The 11,386-nt window shown below is 44.4% G+C and overlaps 1 protein-coding gene across 1 annotated transcript in view; it reads right to left on the bottom strand.

The window, feature by feature from the left end:
• Positions 1–11,386, bottom strand: part of CNTN5 (contactin 5) — a 278,579-nt gene that overhangs the window by 158,010 nt on the left and 109,183 nt on the right. The window lies entirely within an intron of this gene.

The raw sequence follows: 11,386 nt of genomic DNA, 5'->3' as shown, positions 1-11,386 counted from the left end.
ACATCTACTTTAGGAGAGGTTCAATTTTCACTGTTAAAGTTGCCTTTTAGGAAAGTGCAAGAGCTTTCCCAAATATGCATTTTGTAGGCGCATTTGGGGTTTTCATGCATTTCCTTGTGACCAATTGCACCTACTGTTCCTCTGACATGCTGTTTGGGGTAGGAATCTCCTTGTATTGGGACAGCAATGCAAATGAGCATCTCATTGAAAATAATGCTTCAATAGGAATGAACATCCACATTTATCTGTGCGTTCAGATTAAGAGATGGACAGTTTCCCTTCTTTTAGTGTCCTGGAGGACACTGTATTCCTGTATTCCTTTCCATCTCAGTTCCAGTTTAATTAGGAGAGAATGTCAAAAACTAATTTTGGAGCTGAGGAATGCAAAGTTTGCTTCATTTCTCACTCTTTTCAGTTTATTTGCACATATTTTGCTTTCTCTCTGTGCAGGGCCACAGAGAGCTGGCATTGGGCCCAGGGCAAGATGCATGATGGTCCTCCCCTTTCTAAATTTTCCTACAAACCAGACAGAGGTGTAGCTAGAAGGGGTGCAAAGCACTAAATTTTGCAGAAAGCCTCACCATGGTATGCAAGCAGCCCCTCCCCTTTGGACTCATTCAGGGCAGGGGGAGCAAAACGGAGGCATATGCCCGGAATGGCTTGGCACAGGAGGGGGAGGGGCTGCTTGCACGCCCCAGTGAGGCTCCCTGCAAAATTTAATGCTTTGTACCCTCTCTAGCTATGCCACTGAAACCAGATGTTACTACATTTTTAAAACGGTTTTTAATTTAAAGTTTTAACTTAGCAAGAGCAAGATTGAAATATATATTAATATCTATAAAGTTTTATTTAATACGTCATCTAACAACTGAAATTCAAACCTCCATCTAGGCTCTCTGAAAGACTGCATTCTTCCATACGAGCCTGTGTGAGAGGCCTTCTCTCATCCCCACCACCCTCTGAATCCTTCTTTTGAGAAATGCGTTCTACCTCATCCAAGTCCACCTCACTTGCTTCTTCTTCTCCTAATAATGCACGTGCATCCAAGGGCTGTCTTTCACTATCTTCCTTATTGCCATTCATTATTGCCTTATTTTGTGATGATTTGGAAACAAAACCCAGGTGAAATAAACTTTCCTGTCCCCCAGCCCTTTTTACTTTCCTCTTCTGTACTCCTGACTTATATTTACACTCCATACTGTTAATTTCACCTTCAAACAATGCCAAAACACATGCAGACTTGATCCAGTGCCATGTGTTCTAGAGACACATCAAACTAGAAGAAGGTTGGAGCTGACTATTGGGATCTGGGAATTCTGTGAACTGAACTGGGTGACTTACTGGAGGGAACTAGTAGTTCTGGTCTGAAGGTGTCGGTCTCACTTTCCCAAGTTTGAATTATAGTAATTCAGTACATGTTGGTGCTTGTGGAGAAGACCTTTCCATTACAGCTTTAATCTACTTTTAATGCACTTCTCTTCCCCCAAAGCATTCTGGCGAGGGGGGGGGGACGGACACTGTAGTTTGTTAGGGAAACTGAAGGGAGAGCAGCGGCTTCAAACTCATTTCATATAGTGGACTGAATAGCATTCACTACATCTGCAATGGGCCAAAAGTGACATCATTAAACAGGAATGACATCATTAAGTAGGAAGTGATATCTTTAAGCAGATGATGGCTAGAAATAAGTACCTTGTTCTCACATAGAAACTCATTAGCTACAAATGACAGAAGAGTAAATGTGCAAATCTTGTTCATAATTTCAAGAAATGAGAGAGCTCAATTATCATGCTGGGAGAGCCCAGGGTCAGATAAATTTATATGGTCAGATAAATTGCTTCTGGGGCCACATTCAGCCCATGGGCCTTATGTTTGCCACCCCTGTGTTAGAGCTACCCTTAACAAACTATAGTGTTCCAAATAAATTGGGGTAATAGAAGTGCTTTGCAAGTGGATTAAAGCTATAGAGGAAATGCAGCCATGGGCAGGTTGAGATTGAAGTAATAAATTTTGTAATAAATTTGTTTTGTACTGCACAGTTTGTTTTGTCATGGCCTGGACTCCCAGAAGCCCATGCCCCAGGGATTTTGCCCCCCTCCCCTCCTCAGGCCTCTTTTCATGACCATTGTGTGCTTTCTTTCTACCATGTGAACAGCAACTAGTACACATACAGTCATACCAAGATTCCTTTTTTTGCTGTGTTTTATCAATGAACAAGTGTGCATTGATCATGCAGTGGGAGGGAAAGGTACTGAATGAATTCAACTGAAAGTGCAGCAAACTGAGCATGTACAGTACTCTGTACAAAATTCAGAAATTAAACAATTTAAACACACAGTGGCAATAATTCCTCGTGCATCCATTCCACCACAGAAATGGAAACTTAATTTAGAATTCTAAAATCTAGGGAGAGAAGCAGGTGAAGTGAATTTCAGAAACACTCTTAATTCAAACGTACATCCAAATGCGCAATTAAATACAGGCGTCCAGGGTCCATGAGAGTTGAGGTGTAGGCCAGGGGGTAATTTGTACTTGGGCCCAGGCTTAAAAAGAGGGCCCAGGAGCCAATGGAGGGCCCCAGAAATTTCCTGCGATCTTACATTTTCTAATCCTGCACAGACTCACTGCCTGCAAGGGATGCTGGGTACGATGCCACAGGCGCACAGTGGTGCCTGTTGCTGCAAGCTATATGTGCCTGGCCAAAGTATGCATACATGACACTCCTCAACACAGTGTCAAATCTGGGAGGAAACTGGCCTGCTACAGTAGCTCTTTGGTTTGTGGATCCGCTTACCGTGAAGGAGTGTATGGGAGCTCAGGGACACAGCTGTGGGTCTACAGCTGCTGTAGAAGTAAGTTTTGGTGTACACAGGACACTTTCCCTTCTAGTGTGAACCTTAATGCTAATTTTCTGCAATGATTTTCTATATTTAAAGGATTTTAGAGAGAGTTTGCAGTGTGTTTGGTTTTCTGTATAACTGTATCTAGCTGCCAGCACACCACATGGTAGACGTGGGCTCCACATTGGTAAGCCCGGTAAACCAGGGTGCTGTAATGGAAGATCAGAATATCATCAGGCGGATGATGTGGTGTTGACAGCGATTCCATGTTTTGACAGCTGTTTGACAGCACTGAGAAGGGCAGGGTTGGCTCCACAGCTGTAATCAATCAAGGCCAATGGAGACCTGGATGGACACCTGAGCTTCATTTGACCTTGATGGGACTTTGAATGGACATGGACTGAAGAGATGGCTCACCTGAGCCTAATTTGGACTTAACAAGGGGCTAACAAGGTAGCTCACAAGTGAGCTGCATTTTGGATAATGGGACATCCAAGGATAAAAGGCAGCTTCAGAAGGAGGCCATAGGCCCATCTAGTCCAGCTTCCTGTATCTCACAGCGGCCCACCAAATGCCCCAGGGAGCACACCAGATAACAAGAGACCTCATCCTGGTGCCCTCCCCTACACCTGGCATTCTGACTTAACCCATTTCTAAAATCAGGAGGTTGCACATACACATCATGGCTTGTACCCCATAATGGATTTTTCCTCCAGAAACTCGTCCAATCCCCTTTTAAAGGCGTCTAGGCTAGACATCAGCACCACATCCTGTGGCAAGGAGTTCCACAGACCGACCACACGCTGAGTAAAGAAATATTTTCTTTTGTCTGTCCTAACCCGCCCAACACTCAATTTTAGTGGATGTCCCCTGGTTATTATGTGAGAGTGTAAAGAGCATCTCCCTATCCACTCTGTCCATTCCCTGCATAATTTTGTATGTCTCAATCATGTCCCCCCTCAAGCGTCTCTTTTCTAGGTTGAAGAGGCCCAAACGCTGTAGCCTTTCCTCATAAGGAAGGTGCCCCAGCCCCGTAATCATCTTAGTCGCTCTCTTTTGCACCTTTTCCATTTCCACTATGTCTTTTTTGAGATGCGGCGACCAGAACTGGACACAGTACTCCAGGTGTGGCCTTACCATAAATTTGTACAACGGCATTACAATACTAGCCGTTTTGTTCTCAATACCCTTCCTAATGATCCCAAGCATAGAATTGGCCTTCTTCACTGCCGCCGCACATTGGGTCGACACTTTCATCGACCTGTCCACCACCACCCCAAGATCTCTCTGCTGATCTGTCACAGACAGCTCAGAACCCATCAGCCTATATCTAAAGTTTTGATTTTTTGCCCCAATGTGCATGACTTTACACTTACTGACATTGAAGCGCATCTGCCATTTTGCTGCCCATTCTGCCAGTCTGGAGAGATCCTTCTGGTGCTCCTCACAATCACTTCTGGTCTTCACCACTCGGAAAAGTTTGGTGTCGTCTGCAAACTTAGCCACTTCACTGCTCAACCCTGTCTCCAGGTCATTTATGAAGAGGTTGAAAAGCACCGGTCCCAGGACAGATCCTTGGGGCACACCGCTTTTCACCTCTCTCCATTGTGAAAATTGCCCATTGACACCCACTCTCTGCTTCCTGGCCTCCAACCAGTTCTCAATCCACGAGAGGACCTGTCCTCTAATTCCCTGACTGTGGACTCTGCTGCAGAAGACTGGACTGGGAAGACTGGACTGTGCTTTGGAGACTGGATTGGACTTGGACTGGAGGCTTCAGGCCTTTACCCACTGAGTTAAGTGGAGTTTTGGGGAGGAAAGCCTCTGAACAAGAAGACTTGCAGGGAGTGTCAGTGTTTGTAGCAATAAATTTGGTTAACTGCTATAGATAACGAGTTGTGTGTTCATTCCTTTGCACACCACAGCTGTTGTTTGTAGAGATAAAGACGTGTTAATTAGCCCAAAAAGTGGGCATTAGAAGGGAGTTGGAACAATTGGACGGGACAGGTGCCAAAGACTTCTGGTTGCTGCCACCTTCCCTATGCCCCTCCCCACACCCCATGCTGTTGCCCACCCCATCACGTCCCCCTGCCCTATTTCACCACTCCCCCTTTGGGAAGGAGCCCAAATACTCCCTAATAAAATTCCTATTGGAAGCCCTGTAGGTATCATTGAGTGTACATCTGAATGAATGGGTGGAAATATCATGACCCTGCTCTTGTCAGGCAATCCAGACACACCACATCACATCAATTGACGGGCAATCCCGACACATAGGAGGAGTTAACCTGACTAGAAAGGGCCACAGCATCTCAATCCTGTCAACAAGGAGTCCCCTGAGCCAGAGTTACCAAACCTAGCAGCAGCTATCTCAGAGCCTGATTCCCCTTCTGACTGCAAGTGGGAGTTCATGGCACCTTAGAAGAGATGCCTAATGGTAGTGCATTCAAGCCGGCAGCAGATAGGTTCAGGCTGGAACTACAAGATCTTGAGTAGGTTGAAGCAGAAAACTTGTTCCTGTCATGTCTGGAGCTCAACTGACTCCCTTATGTACCTGGGGTCTGACTACCCCTGCCAAGATTCACTTCTATTCGGAGGAGGGGCAAGTGTTAACCAGGAACACCGCTAGTCTGAAGACTAGATTTACCCATCTCTTGCTAACTATTGAGATACTTATTGTCTATGATGGTAAGCAGACACTGGAGACTGTGAAGACTCCCATGCAGAGGAAGTCAAGTCTTTGACAAGGTAGTCAGCTGCTTAACAGTCTCCTTACAAACCATTCTGTACCTCTTCTTCAAGGGTGCAACAAACCCCCCCAATACTAGTGGGGGCTCAGCATGCTTTCACATTGTGCTTAAAGGAATAGGACCTCTGACTCAGAGACATATCCATTCTATCTGTGTGTAAAGTCTGCTGCTCTGGGTCTTCATCCTACATGCCTAAAAAAAATTTCCACATATGAAAACATGGTAACTGTTTTTGTATCTGTTGTTAGGAAGTGTTTTTGATACCCTCCAGGCTTAGGGGCTGGATAAAGAACTAGTATTGTCCCATCTGGCCCCCTACGTTTCAGATAAAAAGAATTTTTTTTCTTCTTTTGCATCTCTTTCAAGAGTTGCAAAAGTTTCCATGCAATTTGGCATCGCAAACTTTCAATAGATTTAACCAGACTTTTATCTTGTTTTAATTGTATGCTGCATCAGTTTTACTGCTATCAATTACAGCTGGAGAAATGCTTAAAGATTTTTTTTTAATGTCATTGCCTAGGCCATTAACAAGTCTCTTTCAAAATTTCACTTTTTCCCCCCGTCTGATGATGAGGTAATAAGCCAATTTTTCAAGGAGAGTAAAATACTTTGCCTGTAAAGTTTTAATGATTTCAAAGGAAATTGCTCTCAAATTGCAAATCACCATTCAAAGGCAAGTTGTAACTTGCTTTAATGAATCTTCTTATTTTCCTTGTCTAAGTCACCCGTCATGTGGATTTTATATCTGAGAGGAATATATATGTAGCTACGTATATGCGGCTATTTCTCCTTTGTGACTTTGGCAGACAAAAAGTAGAAAGACTGGGGGGAAAATGAGAATAGAGTGTTTTAGCTTTATTGTAAAAAAGATAAAATTTTATGTATGCATTGCATAATCTAGGGCATGATTTCTAGAAGTATTAGAGAAAATGCTCATTACTTTTTGGGTTTTTTTTAATGATAACATGTGCACATGACCGATTTCGTCTGATCTCTTGGAAGCTAAGCAGGGTCAGGCCTGGTTAGTACTTGGATGGGAGACCGCCTGGGAATACCGGGTGCTGTAGGCTTATACCATAGTCTTTCGAGACTGAAGGTTGCCAACCATGTAACCTTGTAGGAAGAAAGATGGGGAGAAGCAAACATGACGGAAAAAATATGGGGAACTCTTCGATACATTTAGTGAGTCCAACTAGAATTCTTAATGGTGTTCTTGACTTTTCTCTGCTTTCTTTATAGTAGGTGTTATTATCTTTATGGTTCCCACCACATCTGTTTTGAGTTCCTTGAATATTTTTGACAAGGTGGTATGAAAAACAAGAAAATATGCAAAGAACAGCATGACAGCAGCAATTTAAACCAATCAACCACCAAAATCTAGAATCCTGTATAAAGATAATGCCAAATCTGGTTGACTTGAGAATCCTTTATAATGGTGGAAGGCGTGACTAAGTTGTTGACTCAGTTGTGTAGCATAGTGACTCAGAGCCCGATCCAATCAGGCTCACGCTGGCCCAGCGCTGGTGCGCAGTGTCACAAATGTGCCATAAGCCACTCCTGTGATAGTCTGCACTGGTCTGGCACTGGAGCTGGCTCACCACGAGCCAGTGCTGAATCAGCGCCAGGCGGAGGATGAGGGAATGGTGCTCACAGCACCAGGAGAGCACTGGGTGGCGGAGTCGTAAGTCTGAGCAGGGGGAAGCATTTCAGGTTGGGGGGAGGGTAGGGGAAGGGGTGGTAGGGGGAGGAAGAGGGGTGGTACGGAGATGAGGGCAGGTTTTGCTGACATATCCTAACCCCCTCTCCTGGCCAGCGAGACCGGACATGGATCTCCTTGAATCCGCGCCCACTCTATAGCATAAGCTTCCTTGCCCTGAGTAGTCCCAGCACTGCTTCCCAGCCCCATGGGATGCAGTGGTAGCCATTTTGGTGCCGCTGCAGTCCTGGGCACTGGGAAGCATTGGATTAGATTGTCACAGCCCAATCCTATCCTGTGCTGGCATGATTAATGCAGGACCAATGACATGCTGGTCAATGCACCCACTGTGCCATCCATGGCAAGAGGCTTGGCAAGAGAGATAAGAGGAGAAAAATTTTCTTGGTGAGAATGATGGGACCCCTCAAAGATATACCAGTCATTTTGCTGGTGTAGCTCTGTGGAGCCGATTGGGGGCATGTCTGGCCCAGGGAAGAGGATTTTGGATACAGTGGCTATTGGCTCCACTGCAACCTACCCCATCTCGTTCCACTCTGATCTGCCCCGATCACTGACTGGATCCACCCCAATCTGTGCCCCGATTGGTGCCCAGTGGCCAATCTGCACTGTGATGTGGTTGCACAACATTTGGCTTTCCAGATCCTGCCTGCACCAGCAGCAGAGTGATGAAGTCTGGTGGAAGGTTTGCCGTGCCGGCAGGCACCTTGTGGCACTGATGTAACTTTCAGTACATTGGTATTAACAAAGGATAGGATAGGGCCATAAGAGCAGGAGGCATTCAAACTCACCTCAACCACAAACTCATTAGGCAGTTCTGGGTGAGCTGATACATTTTTTGGCCTCGGCCTTCTATCTGCAATATGGGTAAACAAATTGGTCGGTCTTAAATTCAGGTTGCTTAAATTCAAGCTGCACAATTCAAGATGCTGGTTTTGACTTTTAAAGCCCTAAACAGCTTGGGAACAGTGTATTTGAGAGACCACCTTCTTCTGTATATTCTGGCCCGTTCTCTTCTATCATCAGGGGGACCCTGTTGGTTGTGCCGTCATCAAGAGAGCTTAGGGGGACCGCAGCCAGAAACAGGGCCTTCTTGGTGGTGGCACCTGTGCTGTGGAATTGGAGCGAGTCATGGACTCTCCGCTCACAACAGGAGAGGAAACTGAACGCTTTCCACATGCGCTGCCTCCGACGCATTCTCGGCATCACCTGGCAGGACAAAGTTCCTAACAACACAGTCCTGGAACGAGCTGGAATCCCTAGCATGTATTCACTGCTGAAACAGTGACTCCTGCGTTGGCTCGGTCATGTCGTGAGAATGGATGATGGCCAGATCCCAAAGGATCTCCTCTATGAAGAACTCGTGCAAGGAAAGCGCCCTACAGGTAGACCACAGCTGCGATACAAGGACATCTGCAAGAGGGATCTGAAGGCCTTAGGAGTGGACCTCAACAAGTGGGAAACCCTGGCCTCTTAGCGGCCCGCTTGGAGGCAGGCTGTGCAGCATGGCCTTTCCCAGTTTGAAGAGACACTTGGCCAACAGTCTGAGGCAAAGAGGCAAAGAAGGAAGGCCCATAGCCAGGGAGACAGACCAGGGACAGACTGCACTTGCTCCCGGTGTGGAAGGGATTGTCACTCCCGGATTGGCCTTTTCAGCCACACTAGACGCTGTTCCAGAACCACCTTTCAGAGCGCAATACCATAGTCTTTCGAGACTGAAGGTTGCCAATACAATACAGAGTTGCAAACAGTCCCTTCATTATTAACCTTCCGGTGAGGCCTGAAGACTTTTTTTATTTCAGAAAGCCTTTGATGCCTGATGGAGGGCATGATGGTAGCTTTTAACAATTGTTTTTACTGCTGGTTTTATTGCTGCTGATTGTTTTATTATCTATTTTATTGTTGTTGTATTTTATGACTTTTAAATATTGTTAGCCGCTTTGGGTGCTCTCCGGGGAGAAAGGCGGATTACAAATCCAATAAATAAATAAATAAATAATAATTATAATAATAAGTAAATGGCTGTGATTACTGAGATAAAATATATAAATAACTTTGAAATCATCTAATGCTAATAATTATTAAGGATCTACTTTTTTAGGATTTAGATAGATAGATAGATAGATAGATAGATAGATAGATAGATAGATAGATAGATAGATAGATAGATATTATATTATATTATACTAAATGTTCAAAAGTTGGTGAATACTGACATTTCTTTGATAAGAAAAAAAATTATTAATGGTAAGAATGACAACAAAATCAATGACCAAGGGAAGTGGTGGGTTCTCCCTCATTGGAGGTTTTCAAGAAGAGACTTCACAGGCACCTTTAGGAGTTGGTCTAAAACAGTGTTTCTCAACATTGTCCTCCACCGTACCACATCACACAGTCCACTTATTTGAAGTACCACCAGAAGTAGCACCAGAAATAACTGACGATGACATCATCACCGGTTACTTGGAGCTCTGCCCGCCAAGTTGAGCATCCTACTGCTCTTTGTTGTGTCATGTTCCTGGTCTTGCTGTCAAGTGGCAGGAGTCCAGGAGATAGGACTCCTCATCATGAGATGGTGCCACTCATAGGAGTACCACCAGACGCTACCTCAAGTGCCACTTGTAGTACCCGTACCACTGGTTGAGAAACACTGATCAAGGAAGGATTTTCCTGCTTCTAGCAGGGGGTTTGACTAGAAGGTCTTGGTGGCCCCTTCAACTCCATTTGTCAATGGTTTTAATTTTGTAAACTACTTTGAGCGCTTTTGAGAGAGAATGTGCCCTAAGTAAATGTCAATATGAAACAATAAAGTGTTACTAAATGGGAACAACAAACTCCCTTTCTGTGAGTTCAGGTCTTTGTACAATGGGCAAGTCTTCCCTTCTTTAGAAAGGCTTATCACTCGAGCCACCAAGACACATTGTCTGGGTCTGACAATTACACATGGTGCTTTTTCTTCAAAGCTTAGTTTTTCCTTCCAGGAACCTGTGGTGATTGGCAGTCCCAAATAAACACTATTAATAAATCATTACTCTGTAACTAAAAGCCCAGACTCTTTTAAGGAATCCTTGCCAAGTAACTACCACAGAAAGTCTCTCCGGAGTATTTGTCATTTGCACAATTACAATGGAACAGAAGCTGCTCAAGACAACTTGAGCCGAAATCATAGAGAAAACAAAAATATAGAAGTCTACAGCAAATAGTGCATGGACATTTGTGAGAACTGGCATTTATTTTCCTAAAAACCTTGAACAATAAAGCAATTCTATTCCCTAATGATTTCTCTGAGGAAGGTAACAATGGAAACATCTGTAAATACTATCAGAGAAAAAAATAAAAAGGCATAGTATGAGTTGAAAACCTAAGAGGAGGAGGAATTGCATGCATTTTTACCTCCCATCTCAGCCTCCAGGTGTCAGATGAAGCCTGAAATGTCATTCATCTAATTATTACAGAATCAAGTCCAAAGCAGTTTCACTATAACTGGTCCCTGATTGTGCATTGATGGCTGGAAAAGAGAGATAAGGACTAGAGGAGCAAAAAAAAAAAAAAAAAAAAAAGAGAAAAAAAAAAGCTGCCTGTTTCATTATTAGGAAGTGGGCCTGGCTTACGAGATAACTCTCCATTTCCTGACAATAGGGGCTTTGGCTGGTTTACCCCAAACGTGAACTTGGGCAGGAGGCAATTAAGGCATGTGCTGTCAACTTCTATTTCTCCTGGCCTGATAGGTGTGACAGAATGTTAGGACACAAAAAAAAGATGTTCTCTGCCAGTGTTCTGGTGAGACAACATTCAACCATCATCCTCTTTGCTTGAGTGTCAGCCTCACCTCCTTGACTGATGGTTTCATTCACTGGTTGCCCTGGGGCTATCAGTTAGAGTTGCCAACTTTATTACTAGATCCTGTTCCAATGTCTTTAACAGCAGCTTGCTCTGAAGATACTAGTGGGTGATGGTGCTTCTTGCCTTGACAAGGAAAGCTTCCTCTGCTGAAATCTGAAGATCAAGCTGCTGTTAAAATGCTCAAGAGCAGGCCAGATTGTTTCCACCTCAGCTGTCAACCATGTTAGCAACTGTACTGA

Source organism: Tiliqua scincoides, chromosome 3 (assembly GCF_035046505.1).
Source record: "Tiliqua scincoides isolate rTilSci1 chromosome 3, rTilSci1.hap2, whole genome shotgun sequence".
NCBI classification, from domain to species: Eukaryota; Metazoa; Chordata; class Lepidosauria; order Squamata; family Scincidae; genus Tiliqua; species Tiliqua scincoides.
This window is presented reverse-complemented; position numbering and strand designations above follow the sequence as displayed.